The sequence below is a fragment of the Colletes gigas genome, unplaced genomic scaffold, assembly GCF_013123115.1.
Source record: "Colletes gigas isolate AHSC1104 unplaced genomic scaffold, ASM1312311v1 Colletes_gigas_Sc00029, whole genome shotgun sequence".
NCBI classification, from domain to species: domain Eukaryota; kingdom Metazoa; phylum Arthropoda; class Insecta; order Hymenoptera; family Colletidae; genus Colletes; species Colletes gigas.
The window spans coordinates 551,739-567,411 of NW_025106658.1; positions in this window are offsets into that span (position 1 = coordinate 551,739).

A 15,673-nucleotide genomic window follows, 5' to 3' on the forward strand; every position below is an offset into this window, starting at 1 on the left:
AAGATCCTAACAAATTTTCTATTTATTTTTGCCTTCTAACTATAAAGTTATTTATCAGTTTGAAATTATTCTATTACTGTCTTTGACGCTTACATTGGTCAAAACCATTTAACAAACACCATTAGATGGCGATTTAGCCGAATAAATAAAATATAGAAACCAATTTGCAACATTTACTCGCGTTCATGATGGAGCTTTCAGGATCAACTTTATCGATCATTTCTTTTATAAAACATCTTGTTAATTTGACACACTTGTCAAAAAATCGTCAGTTTTCGGGATCGAGGACCAATTATATTATAATTATAAATTTGTGTTAAAATGTTTAATAAAAATATGAATTTGCATAAAGATCCACAGTCTACTAATAACAGACTCGTAACGTTCCTTTATTCTCAACAGAATCTCTGAAAGATTTCAATAATTACAACTATGATCAATTTATCTAATATTCTTTGAACTTTGCAGTTTAGTCGATAGAAATTAGATTCTCAATAGAATTCGATTCTCAATAAAAACATCATATTTACATTCTCATAAATAGAACAGAATTTTGTGAATATATAAAATGGACTATGAAGTATATTTCAAGATATTGAAAATTGGTATCATTAGAATTGCAGAGTAAAATTAGGGGTATTGTTTTGTGAAAAGTGTAGAAACGACTTGAACACTATGAAGTATATTTCAAGATATTGAAAATAATTATCATTAAAATTGCAGAGTAAAATTTGTACTGTTTGTGAAAATTGTAGAAACGACTCGAACACGGAGGAAATCGCGAATAATAATTGATGCAACACCTTGATATCACTTGCAATTTATAATGTAGAATTTCGATTCCAATCTGAAGCTTCTTCGATCGTTAAAATTGCAATTTCGCGAAGTATTTCGACTAGAATTTTTGGGAGAGGCGTACGAGATGGAACGATGGCGACGTTTGTATAAATACGGTGGTAGTCTATTAGCGGAATAATTACGAACGGATCGCTATTAGCATATCTGGAGCAACGTTCAATTACGATAGCGTAATCCTTTCCGAGCCAACGGGCAAGCAGATCCGTTCGTCGCCCTTCTCACGATCGAAATTCGCTCCGCGGTGCCCTGAACTCGCTGGATAAGAGACGCGATCGGCACGATTCCCTTGATTTATGCACCGTGCAACCGCGCCCCCGATAACTCGTTAGAATATCGTCAGCGGGATACGTATACTCTTGTATTTCGAATACGCGACCAGCATCGATTTATCGAGACTGCGATTTTTAGACCCTCGGCGATTTATTCCCCTCGACGTCGAGAAGTACCGCTTAATTGACGTCTTTAAGCTATCATTACACGTGCCACCATTATAACCAACAGTTTACATATCACAAGTGGACCCATTATAATCGTAAAATCGAAATTTGGTTCGTCGAAGTTGAAGAAAAAAAATATTTCTACACTTCTAATATACTTAACACATTACCGACCGATAGCCTATTAATCGACTGTTTTACCGGCCAACGCTTACCGACCGATAGCGTATTAATCAACTTCTTTACCGACCAACGCTTACCGACCGATAGAAGATTAATCAACCGCTACCGGTCGGTAAAGTGTTAACAAATGGACAGTAAATTGAAAATACAGCGTCCTCGCCTCGCAAACAGATGAGAATCTATTCTCTTACACGATAGACAATTTTCAAATTTAATGATTTCATCGTGTTCATAATGATTATCGTTTTTTTAAACGCTCTTTTAAACGGGAAAAATTTTCTAAACAGAGAAATCAAAGGGTTCGTCCATTTTATCGAGTTTAAAAATTTATATGTTTTGTTTTAATATTATTCTCATTAGTTCAAATTTTTAATATTTGTTTTTTTAAATTAAGCAGTACGTACTTTTATTGCGTACTCTAGCGGCCAGAACTTATGCAACGACATATTAGTTACGTCACGATAGCTGTAACTCGGGAAGAAGTTTAAATAAAAGAAGTGCTTATGTAATTATAATAATAACAAATTACGAGTAATTGTCAGCCTTAAATATTTGTATGTTTTTTTTTAGGGAAATCGAACAATAAAAATAAAGTATACGAATACACTGTATTGAGGTAAACAGTGTTCTCTATCAGGACAATTTAGGTATTATTTTTAGAATCTCTTCTTGTTTATTTCACATCAGAATTTTGTTAAATCGAGCAGAAGGAATAAAAAAAATGAAATTTTAGAAAATAATCACAATTTCAGTTTTCGAGTCACTCATTTCTTATTTCTTATTTCTTTTTAATTTAATATTGCTTTTACAACCTCAGTCTCAGATTTATACGTTGAAATATTTTCCTTAAGGCTGATCATTATTTATTTACTATATCGACACGTATGAATTTACGATAATAATATTTACTATCTCACACTGTGTACAGCGATGATCTGGCAAACTACGATGTAAGATTCTGTTGCATAACTTAACCTCAATCAATTTTTTTTTCTTGCATAACTTAACCTTAATCAATTTTTGTAGGTTTCATTTCTGAAATTTTATCGAATGAAACAGCCCCGCAGATTCTCGTTGAATTCGCCAATAATCGTCAGTTTTCAGCGATCAAAAACGTCGAGAGAGGATCTCTGATTTTCTGTTTGAAAGATGTGATCGCGAATCATGTATTCCGTTGTTACTTTCGAAAGCTGGATCCGCAAAAATCGCCGCGTGACATAACAAAGGTGTACTTTCTTTGGCCAGCGTGTACGTCAGTTGTAATTTTCGAAACTTACCGTCCGGATTTACATTTCACCGCGAAGAGTCGCCACGAAATTATTTGCCACCGCGTTGCGTAAGATGTATAGATATAGGTTATTGCGCAACGGCTATTAATGCATTTAACGACGCTTACGTTGTCGTATATTAGGCGGTTTTGTGCTTAAACGGTCCAACGGGGGATATGTAGATCGTAGTGGAAAACCAGATCGTAAATTTATCGTTTAGATTTTCTGGTTTGCTAACGATACGCCTATCTTGGCTCGAATCGAACCCAATTTCTACGCCAGCGAAATCAATACATCGGAGACGAATGTACTAGTTTAGGAATCTTAGAATTATGATTAGATTCTGCAAATTTATGACTCGATCCGTTATGATCCAAAAACGGTGAAATCATTGACGATCGTTCAGGTTGAAACGGACGAAAAAAATTGCAGTTTGCGAAGGAGCATATATGAATAAGCCAGCTAAGTTCTGGAATAAGTGCTTTTCAGCGAAGAATGTAAATTTGAAATTTGTTATATCAAAGGATGACGAATTTCTGAAGAAAATCTGATCAAGAATTTAATGGAAGATAATACCAGGATGGTATGGGGGTGCATGTCATCCAATGACGTTAGAAAATTGCATTTTATCGAAGGGAAAATCAATACATCAGAGACAACGAAATATATGTACTAGTTTAGGGATCTTAGAATGATGAGTTAGAACGTGGAAATCATTGATGATCGTTCAGGTTGAAACGGACGAAAAAAATTGCAGTTTGCAAAGGAGCATATATGAATAAGCCAGCTAAGTTCTGGAATAAGTGCTTTTCAGCGAAGAATGTAAATTTGAAATTTGTTATATCAAAGGATGACGAATTTCTGAAGAAAATCTGATCAAGAATTTAATGGAAGATAATACCAGGATGGTATGGGGGTGCATGTCATCCAATGACGTTAGAAAATTGCATTTTATCGAAGGGAAAATCAATACATCAGAGACAACGAAATATATGTACTAGTTTAGGGATCTTAGAATGATGAGTTAGAACGTGGAAATCATTGATGATCGTTCAGGTTGAAACGGACGAAAAAAATTGCAGTTTGCGAAGGAGCATATATGAATAAGCCAGCTAAGTTCTGGAATAAGTGCTTTTCAGCGAAGAATGTAAATTTGAAATTTGTTATATCAAAGGATGACGAATTTCTGAAGAAAATCTGATCAAGAATTTAATGGAAGATAATACCAGGATGGTATGGGGGTGCATGTCATCCAATGACGTTAGAAAATTGCATTTTATCGAAGGGAAAATCAATACATCAGAGACAACGAAATATATGTACTAGTTTAGGGATCTTAGAATGATGAGTTAGAACGTGGAAATCATTGATGATCGTTCAGGTTGAAACGGACGAAAAAAATTGCAGTTTGCGAAGGAGCATATATGAATAAGCCAGCTAAGTTCTGGAATAAGTGCTTTTCAGCGAAGAATGTAAATTTGAAATTTGTTATATCAAAGGATGACGAATTTCTGAAGAAAATCTGATCAAGAATTTAATGGAAGATAATACCAGGATGGTATGGGGGTGCATGTCATCCAATGACGTTAGAAAATTGCATTTTATCGAAGGGAAAATCAATACATCAGAGACAACGAAATATATGTACTAGTTTAGGGATCTTAGAATGATGAGTTAGAACGTGGAAATCATTGATGATCGTTCAGGTTGAAACGGACGAAAAAAATTGCAGTTTGCGAAGGAGCATATATGAATAAGCCAGCTAAGTTCTGGAATAAGTGCTTTTCAGCGAAGAATGTAAATTTGAAATTTGTTATATCAAAGGATGACGAATTTCTGAAGAAAATCTGATCAAGAATTTAATGGAAGATAATACCAGGATGGTATGGGGGTGCATGTCATCCAATGACGTTAGAAAATTGCATTTTATCGAAGGGAAAATCAATACATCAGAGACAACGAAATATATGTACTAGTTTAGGGATCTTAGAATGATGAGTTAGAACGTGGAAATCATTGATGATCGTTCAGGTTGAAACGGACGAAAAAAATTGCAGTTTGCGAAGGAGCATATATGAATAAGCCAGCTAAGTTCTGGAATAAGTGCTTTTCAGCGAAGAATGTAAATTTGAAATTTGTTATATCAAAGGATGACGAATTTCTGAAGAAAATCTGATCAAGAATTTAATGGAAGATAATACCAGGATGGTATGGGGGTGCATGTCATCTAATGACGTTAGAAAATTGCATTTTATCGAAGGGAAAATGGACCAATGTGTACACGTAAATATTTTAAAAAATAATTCAAAAACAAGTGTTGAAAAGTTGAGTTATGGGAATGATTTCTTGTGCAGGACAGTGATTCTAAACATTGTGTTAGGAAAACTCAAGAATGGTTACTTTATAATGCATCAAATGAATTAGAAACACTTTTTAACAATTTCCTGATGTTAATGTTATTAAACATATTTGGAAACATTTAAAAATGAAAGAGATCATTAACAAAACACAATATTAGTAATATGAGCATACTCAAGAGTTACCTTCCACATGAATATAATATAAACGTTGAAATTGCCAAAAAGTTGTCAAATCAATTCGAAACAGACTCAAAGCTATTACAAAATCTAAGGAACATCCAACAAAATATTGAATTTATATTTATGGTTGAATACTTTTCTTTCATTTTGCGTTCCATCGTCGAAATATACAGGGTGTTCGGCCACCTCTAGCAAAAATTTTAATGAGCGATAGTAGAGGCCAAAATAAGACGAAAATCAAGAATACCAATTTGTTGGTGGAAGCTTCGTTAAAAAGTTATTAACGTTTAAAGTGCCGCTCTTACTGAATTTTTTTCTCGAAAATGCGCAAGATTTCGGGGGTATGTCTATTCACCAAAAATGACTGTAATTAAACCCTACGACCGAAAATAATTTTTCCACAACGATTTGCAATTTTTTAATTTTCTCGAATAATTTCACACCTTCTCTATTTTTTTTCTCGAAAGTGGGCAGGATTTCGTGGGTATGTCTAATGACAAAAACTGATTGTAATTGACCCCCGCAACCGAAAATAATTTTTCCACAACGGTTTGCAATTTTTTTTCTCCGTTGAAAAATTTAGGCACCTAATTGGATTTTCAGTAAGGAATTTTTTTCTCGAAAGTGCGTACGATTTCGGAGTTATGTGTAATGATAAAAAATGATTGTAATTGATCCCCGCAACCGAAAATAATTTTTTTAGAACGATTTGAAAAATTTTTTTTCGCCGAAAAATTTCAGCACCTACTCGATTTTTTTTCTCGAAAGTAGATAGGATTTCGGAGGTATGTGTACTCACCAAAAATGATTGTAGTTGACCCCCGCAACCGAAAATAATTTTTCCAGAACGATTTGAAATTTTTGAATTTAATTGTTAATAACTTTTTAACGATGCTTCCATCATCAAATTAGTATTCTTGATTTTTGTCTTATTTTGGCCTCTACTATCGCTCATTAAAATTTTTGCTAGAGGTGGCCGAACACCCTGTATAGTTTCCTTTCATAGATCATAATTTGTTTGCAAATTCTCGCTGTTTCGGTCGCGAACAAATATTCGAATGATGCAAATATCCTAAATCTTTGCTGTACTTTAGAGACTAACTATGAAATGCAACTCTCTCGAAAATTAATCCTCAAAAATGGCGGAGAAATCACGTTCGTATCATACATGTACCAATCCTGTACACTCGCTTAATTTAGTAAAATGAAGTAATAAGTGTTCATTAAAAACTAATATTGTTTCAATTTCTACTTACGAACCTACAATTTTACGGAAAAATTCGATACTTAAAATGGCCGGATACTTTAGGGACCAACTGTAATGTTAACATCTTAATAGCTATTAGACACAAGTTTTTAACTTTTTTATAATATAGTGGACTGTGGACACACTTCTACCTACACACTTGGCTATTTCTCGATACGTTTTTCCATCTTTGTGCATCCTCGCTATAATTTCCCTTTCGCATATTTGCGTTTCTGTTCTCTTTGAATTCACTGTCACTGAACACACGATAATCGACAACTAACGACATAGAATTTACCATAAGATGCCTAGGGACTGAATCAACTTACAAATGTTTACATATTTTTAAGCAAAACAATGTTTACTTCAATAAATTCCACGCGTTCGAACACTTTCGTGACCCTCGTGCAGTACGTTTGTATAATAAATGCTTCTTAATTTCAATATACACTGTTGAATCGAGTTGAAATTTTGCACATATTATCCTGATACTTGTGTCTAATAGCTATTAAGATGTTATCATCGAAACTGAACTCTAACATAAATATATCTCTTTCGTTTCATCTATTTCTTGCACGCGTTCGAACACTTTCGTGAGCCACTGTTTTGCAGTGTAAATGAAAATATTATTCTTAAATCGACGGATTAGAAGTACGGTTATCCAATTAGCGGTTCGTCATCGTTGTATCGCTTCCGGCCGATGGACGATTTCCCAATCGCGGCAATTATTTTCTCGTTTCTCTCGGTAACCGTGGATGATTCGCGATAGGATCGGTGACCGATTTCGAGCGTTAAGAAATCGCCGTGTCCCGAGCGTCGCGACGTAACACAGCCGACGCCCTACGAGCGCATCCGGCTGCGTGTCGAAACCGGTCGCGCGCCGCTCGTTACCGTCATTAAAAGGCCCCGTTAATGAGAATTCCATTGTACGCGAGCGTGCACGCACAATGGCTCCTTCTTTTGTCGTCGATTTGTCAATCGGCGTTTCGTTTACGATCGACGATTCGCGCGATTCACGATTTCACCGACTATTATCGAGTTATAGGTTCGAAAATACGCGAGGACGGCCGTTAAAATTGTATTTTTCTTGTCGTTTCTGTCGATCGTTGCGCAATCGGTTTGCGTAATCGGGAGAATCGAGCATTGAACCTCTGAATCGAATTCTCCGCGAAGGCTGGCCCGCGTAGGCGAACGAACGATTATCTCGAACCGAGCGTGGCTCGATCGAGTTTCTATTTCCAGATGGATTTTAGAGTTTTTTCTCGCTCGTTTCTGGATACCGACGATGTTACGTAAGAACGCGTGTCAACGCGGCATTATACGCGCTGATTGAGCAACATTCGTCCGTACAATGGAATCGACAAAACGTACGCGCGGCTACTTTTCTGTTTCCGATCGTAAAATCGTTTACGAGCTCACATTACCAGTTTTTCCGTCGCCCAAGCGCTTTTTCTCGCTAGCAAAACCGTTGGCCTGAAATTTTTAAACTCAACAGGCCGCATTACGGTATTATTAAGTGGTATTATCGGCATTTGCGCGTACATATGTATACGCGATTATAAATAACGTGACCAGTTTTATGAATGAACCGGATAAATGCTGAGAGCATAACGTTGACAAATTACGTAAACGGAAATTGTAGGGTTAACTTGTTTATTATGATAGAAGATAACGAGGCTGGTTTTGTAAACAGAAAATTGATTTATGAAGCAAATTAAATATTGGCAAAATTTGTTAGAAAATAACTGGTTTGTTGTAGAATGTTGCTAGTAAGTATATTTGCAACTAATGGAAATCAAATAATTTTTTAGAGTTTAAGCATATATACAGGGTGCTCGATCAGCTTTGAGGAAAAATTTTAATTGGAGATTTTGGAGGCCAAAATAGGACGAAAATCAAGAATAGCTTTTAAAACGAGTGTTCATTCAAGTCGATAGCATAATTCGATATAACGATTTTTGTTTCGAGTCAATCGCGTGGTTAATTCCGGAGATATGAGAGTTCGATGCGTTTGTTTACTTTTCATTGTTGACATCGCTCGCGAGGTCGTTGACCGTACGTTGCTCGTAGTAAATACTACGTCACTGTCACGACTCACGTGCGAGAGAGAGAGAGAGAGAGAGAGGTCCGTTTGATGAGTTAGACAGAGACAGAGACAGTTGAAATTAAAATCTCCAAAACGGAGAGTCAAATCGACATAAATCGAAAGCCATTTCAAGGGGGAGGCCTTGTCACTTCTAACAATGGCTCAGTTACGAAGAAATCACTAGTATCTTCGAAACTGCATGTGTCTGAAGTTTAACTATTTTTAATAGGCGTTGTCAGACTATTGTGAGACTGTGGAAACTGAAAAATTCTCCTTTCATCTTTGCTTTACATATATTTCCTATTTATATCGGATGGTAACCAAAATTTGATACCAAATATAAATATAAATCGTTCAACCGGTCGTAATAAACAACACACAGTGTATACAGTTTATTTAACATTCTGTGAACATTTATTGTTAATTGAAATACTTTTGGAGAGTGTTTTCACCCTTTAAACTTGAATTTTTCCTGTTTCCTATTCGTTGAATATTCTACCAACCTTCAGTGTGTTATTTAAATCGAAGCTGGACAATTCTCGACATTTAGATGTAAATACCATTTTTATTTTACGTATAATAAACAATATTAATCGTATACTTTTTTAGGGGAAAACAAGGTTAATTCATAGGTTAGTTTTCCCAGTGGCGTTTCTTCCAATACTCTTATTACCTGCCCTGGCAGCACACAATGGCCATCTTTTTGTAAAAATGTACCAACACATACTAGATTCCTTTCGTGGCTATTCACAGATCACGTCACGTTTTTAAAAGAAGAGGGTGGGGGTGGTTTCAAAGAAGATAGCTTGTGACAGAGGGAGAAAAAGAGAGTCGAAATTTGTGATGTAGGGAAAATAAAGAAGGAAAAAATAACAATAAGACAAATGTACCTTGACCTAATTTCGTAAATAGCCTCTTTAAAAATATCATTACTGTATAAATCCTCATTAAAATGCTTCTTCAACATTTTTGTGTCTCTATCATCGTCAGTTTTGTGAATTTTCAAATATAAAAATCTTCCATTATTTCAAATCTCTCGAGTCAGAAGATCCCATGAACAGAGCATACTTGCCAAAAGAAAGAAAGAATAGAACTCGTATTTTTGTTGCCACCGGGGCGAAAAAGTATTTGTGTTCCCAGTGAAAACCGTCTGCAATTTAGAAACGCTAAGAATTCCGCCGTGCTTATATAAATTACTTTCCAAGGAGTTGAAAATGAGGAATTATGCAGCGTGTATCGTAACGCGACCTACTTCAACGATCGATCGAGGGCGCAGAAACAATGAAAAAACTTTGTCCAAACACGTGGCCAATTTCATCTTGACTTCTGGCCATTTTTGCGCCCCAATGTGCCTCGACAGGAAGTGCTCGAAATGCCTACGTTCGATAAAACTGCAAGCCCCAGCGGTTCTGTCACAGAGTCACTCTTATAAATATTCCAGGGATTTGTTGGATCCGTCGTCGGTATTTTTGCGAACACGGAAATATTTCAACACCGAGAGGAAATGTTCGATACGAACGTGCTTTGGTCAGGCATTATTCTGCAAGATCTATTCGTCTGTTAGTAAATTGTTCGCTCGAGAACTGTCTGCTCGACTGAAATGTGGCAGTGTGGCCAGTCATGCATGAATCACATACGACGTACCACATCTAATAAAACGTTATTCAATAATTCATGCGATTGATTGCTCAAGAATTTGACACGAGATTAACCTGTTAATCTCCCATTAGTAAAAACAAGTTGTGGGACATTGTATATAAACAGTTTAACTTAGGTAGACTTAGCTCAGTTTATATGATCCTTTCTTATTATTTGCATCGTGGTAGGAATATTATTTTTCTTTTTCTGATTTAATAGAGGATTATGCTTGAAGGGTTTGCTGATCCTTCTCGTAGCATAGTAAATTAAACGGAAAATCAAACTCCCCGGTTATCGAACGTAAGATGCCGATATTCGAGTCACGTCGTTTCATTTCACGCTTGATCCAACGAATTCGTAACGAGGGACGCTGTAATGCCTTGTTACAGAACTACCGCTCACGTAACAATCAGCACGTTGAGTAACTCGTTCCTTCGAGTTAGACGTTACGAGGTGAGCTTTACATCGGTGCCCACCAGCGTAAGAACGACACGTAACCTGCTTTACGACCATTATGGTCTTCGGGGGAAAAAACAGAAAGAGAGAGAAAGAGTATTTCGACGATGTTACAGCAAAAACATTAGACCCATTTCGTCTTGTTCTTGAGCATACACTCTTATTGTTAGACGTTATGTAACCGCTCAATTCGGTTAAAAAATCCCAAATTTTTTGGTAGGTTACGTTACTATATGCATTTAAAACAATGCTAAGAGGAGTCGTATTTTATGGTATTTTTTGAATCTAGAATCGTTGTTCGAACTATGAGTTGTGTTGTCCCTTTTGGTTTGACAATCTTTCTTTATAGTTTTTTAACGTTTATATGCTTCGATTTAATGCTTCAAATAAAGCAGTATTTGCATGCTCGATTTTCAATTCATGATGGCAGTATGTGCATTCTGCAAAGAATTTTCTCAAATTTCATGTTTTTATCGCATAAATATACCTTCAGAATAACTGATAGAACAGATTTAAAAAATGTTGTCCATCGTGAATTGTTTTCAAAAGTGTTATGTAAACAAACGTGTGAGAAACTCAATCTTCCTATGAATTAGTCGATAAAAGTCTAATCATTGAAGGAAGTTGAAAGTAAATTCATTTGCAATTAACAGGAAGATTATAATTATTTATATAGAACTTCAAGAAATGATCATATTATATGAAAATTGCTCTATTATTAAATAGGATTTTTGAGTCATATAAAATTATTTCATAAGAATTTTATTGTATTTCTATATTCTTACCAATATAAAAACAAAAAAGTCAGCCTGATTAGCTTTTATAATTACATTCGAATCGATTGAAATATAAATTATTATACATCTTGAAAAAAGAAAATTTTCTCTCACATAGGTTTAAACGAGTAACGTAAAAAATTACTTTTTTAATTTATTTTTGGACTCGATTTCGATGACAATCAACGAATAATTAATTGTCACAATACTTGGACTTTTTATTAACATACTAATGCAGCTGCTAAGGACTATATTATCTATGCAAAAGGAATGTCTTACTTATAAATAAACGACGTCGAATACTATGTTTGTCAGATCGTAATCGGTCGAGTGAGATCATAAACGATATTTTGAAACGATATGTCGATATTCAATAAAGTGTGACTAGCAGCGTGGCATGTTGTTGCATGACTGGCCACATTATTCATGGTTTGTTATAACCAATAAGTATAGAATGTCGTTTCGAAATATCATAAGCCTGCAGAAACCTTTGATTAATGACAATACAATTTCTTTCGCCGACACGAATTATTCAATTATTGTCTCGATCTCCTTAACACTAGATTTACGGATATTGATCGCACGTATATTTATTGATACCTTTCATGTTGACAATTACCTTAAAAAACGATTTTTCTTTTAATTCGAATATGTATTCTTGCCATTGCATCGATCAAATTCAACATAAGTTGTTAAAAAGTAATACTTACGCGTTCTGCAATTTTAAATATGGAATCAGACATCCGTCAAATTTACGGCTTCCGTAAATCTAGTGTTAAACGCGTTTTAGATCGTTCTAATTACCGTTGAAATATAAACCCTTCCCAAAGCGTTGACGCATTCTTTTCAAGAAGAATGCAAATTCGTTTCGTAGCTGAGAGTTTACAAAATTTCATAACACAAAACGTTTTATCGTAAACAAAAACATCTGTGTGTCGAATTCTTTGGAATAGTAAATCAAGACAAGACTTTTATAAAATAAATCGTACAGAGGGCAACGTGCATATACAATGTGTACATGCAGCATTGTTTTGATTTACGTTCTAACCCGGTAAATCATTCTCAGCGCCTAAAGGCCGTAATTCTTCGCGATCGTACAGCTCGAACTAGAAATATACACAGTGCGCAGACCAATTTTTAACTTACGCAACGTATAGTTTGCAATATTGTAGTTCAAACCGCATTCCATTATAATATATCTCCACAACGCATACAAATATTCTCTTTTCCAATTCACACTGGCTAGAATGATAAATATAACAAACAAAATGAAAGACAGAAATGTCTGAAACAAATATAATTTTGATAACCAAACTGTATCAATTCTAATTACTTTTATAAAACTATAGTAAAATATATGGGAGTGTATTTATTTATTCTTATGTACAAATAATGTGTTCAGTCATTATTCTCGAATGAAATCACACAATTTTTATTGCATCAATATATACAGGGTGTTCGGCCACCTCTAGCAATAATTTTAATGAGCGATAGTAGAGGCCAAAATAAGACGAAAATCAAGAATACTAATTTGTTGATGGAAGCTTCGTTAAAAAGTTATTAACAATTAAATTCAAAAATTTCAAATCGTTCTGGAAAAATTATTTTCGGTTGCGGGGGTCAACTACAATCATTTTTGGTGAGCACACATACCTCCGAAATCCTATCTACTTTCGAGAAAAAAAATCGAGTAGGTGCTGAAATTTTTCGGCGAAAAAGAATTTTTCAAATCGTTCTAAAAAAATTATTTTCGGTTGCGGGGGTCAATTACAATCATTTTTTATCATTACACATACCTCCGAAATCGTACGCACCTTCGAGAAAAAAATTCCTTACTGAAAATACAATTAAATGCCTAAATTTTTCAACGGAGAAAAAAAATTGCAAATCGTTGTGGAAAAATTATTTTCGGTTGCGGGGGTCAATTACAATCAGTTTTTGTCATTAGACATACCCACGAAATCCTGCTCACTTTCGAGAAAAAAAATAGAGAAGGTGTGAAATTATTCGAGAAAATTAAAAAATTGCAAATCGTTGTGGAAAAATTATTTTCGGTTGTAGGGTTCAATTACAGTCATTTTTGGTGAATAGACATACCCCCGAAATCTTGCGCATTTTCGAGATAAAAATTCAGTAAGGGCGGCACTTTAAACGTTAATAACTTTTTAACGAAGCTTCCATCAACAAATTGGTATCCTTGATTTTCCTCTTATTTTGGCCTCTAGAATCCCCCATTAAAATTTTTCCCAGGGGTGGCCGAACACCCTGTATAGTATAGTAGCTCGTTATTTCCTACAGAAAAAAGAATTATTTGTGTCGAAAAATCATTAGCTTTGAAGATATTTCAATTTCTATCTATCTTCATCTACATTTTTCCAATTGACAGTGGACAATTTTTTTTTGTACAAAATCATGATATTTTTGACTATATAATAATATTGTAATACTTTTAAAGCATTTCAAAGGGTAGTATCGCAAAAAGGAGATTTCAGATCCATGAAGAAGTGCTTTAACCTGAAAATATTCATTACAAAAGTGAGAAATAAGTGAGAACTGTCCTTCGGTGCAACTATACGCGTGACACTGGCGCGACTAATGAACTCATTACGGTTGTTCGCAAGTTGATTCACGTTCATTCGCGGTTGTCATGAAACCAGGCGCGAGACCGTCTCTATCGAGCAAAATGAATACTTTGTATCGACGGCATAATTACTGCGAAATAAATGTTGCGCCGGCGACGGATGAAGGCTTCGCGAGAAAGCTAATCCCAGGAATTCGATGTTGCAACGAACTGGAATTCTCATTTATATTGTGCTGATTTTTTAACAAAATGGCACAACTTGCACTCGCGTTGAAGATAATGTTTCAAAGTCGTCGTTAACGATTTTTCGAGCGCTGAGAAAAGTGTATCGCCTGAACTTGCGTTGGAAAATCTATATATATAAAAATAAGTTGCCCTATGTTCGTGATTTTATAACTCGAGAACCACTCAACCGATTTTCAAACGAGTACATGCGTTGGAAAGGTCTACTTTCACTGATGGTTTATAAAAAAAAAAACATCGAAAAATTTCTACGAATATGCGTTATACGCGCACTTTTATGATGGTGTTAAATAATGGCTATTATATAAAGAGAGAGCCGATTTTTATGTTCGCGCAAAACTCAAGGCCTATTGAACCGATCTTCCTCAAATTTTGACACGTTATTCGTGCATACTCTAGGACGGACATAGGCTATGTAGCGTGTCTCAGAAGCGCGTTATTAACATGTAATTTATATGCAAAGATTTCATGTGTACGACTGTTTGGCAGACCACGTGACCCCTGTATACGACAGTCTACTTGCGCGCGCATGCGCGTATCCGGCCCGTGCGATACCTCGCCCGTAGCAGTACTACGATGTTACCGCCAGGTGGCGAAGCTTCTCGAGCGCTTTCTCGCGAGAGAATTGCATTATCGCGGATATATATGTCAGGACGATCGTATGGTCATAAATTGCTTTTGCACAAGGTCGGGCGAAGCCGAGATGGGGAATGCTAGTAGTCTATAAATCGCGATTCTAGCTGAGTTTACGCGTGATAAGCAGCAAAAGGCTTGTTAAATCCAAGCACAATGAAAGTACCGTAAATCGAAAGGAAGAAGGCGCGAGGAAAGAGTAATCCCTGGCTGGGAATAATGAGTCGCGTAAATTACAAGTAACTGTAGACAATTACGTCGCGTGGGAAAATGCGTGTCGACGTGTTTCAGCGAACGACAGTGATCGTTACGAAGTCGTGGCTGAGATGTGGAGGAACTGTTGGATCAAACACGTTCGATGCGATCGATTAATCATACCACTGTTTAACACCGTCGTTGAGAATAGACGCCGCGAGAGCAATGTCCTGGAGGGTTAATTTACGTAACTCGGCTCCGCAACCTTTTCCAGTCTATGGTGTGGCACAAAAGTTTGCGAAACCGCGAAAATTGTGGCGAAACTGTTATGAATTTCCAGCAACAAACGCATGGCTCGATGTTTAATTCGAATAATTCACGTTACGTTCGTAGAGAATATTCATTATTAAGGGAGTCAAGCTCAGAAAATTGTCAGATAATTATTTTTGAGAATATATTTCAATGGCTACGAGTTTTCTGTGTATTTTGAGCTTTGATTTATTGAAATATTCCAAAAGATGATGAAATGATAT